The following is a 466-nucleotide window of genomic DNA, read 5'->3' on the forward strand; positions in this document are numbered from 1 at the left end:
TGGTTGGTCCGGGTATCCCAGAGGTGTTCTCTGAAATGTTCCGCAAGTAGGCGGCCTGTCTCCCCAATATAGAGGAGGCCACATCGGGTGCAGCGGATGCAGTAAATGATGTGTGTGGGGGTACAGGTGAATTTGGGGTTGGAACGGAGGAAGTGAAGGCCTGCATGTTGTGAGGGTGAGAGGTTGGAGTGGGTGAGAGGGGTGGAGAGGTTGAGGTGGTTAATGTCGCGGCGGCAGTTGGCTATGAAGAGATTGAGGGCGGGTAAGAGGCCAGCACGCGGTGTCCAGGTGGATGGGGTGTGTTGGAGGTGGGAGAAGGGGTCGTCAGAGGGTGGGCGAGAATCCTGGTTGAAGAAGTAGGCGCGGAGGCGAAGGCGGCGGAAGAATTGTTCGATGTCACTCCACGTGTTGAACTCGTTAATCTGAGAGCGTAGGGGGATGAAGGTGAGGCCTCTGATGAGGACTG

This window comes from Chiloscyllium plagiosum, chromosome 30 (genome assembly GCF_004010195.1).
Source record: "Chiloscyllium plagiosum isolate BGI_BamShark_2017 chromosome 30, ASM401019v2, whole genome shotgun sequence".
NCBI classification, from domain to species: domain Eukaryota; kingdom Metazoa; phylum Chordata; class Chondrichthyes; order Orectolobiformes; family Hemiscylliidae; genus Chiloscyllium; species Chiloscyllium plagiosum.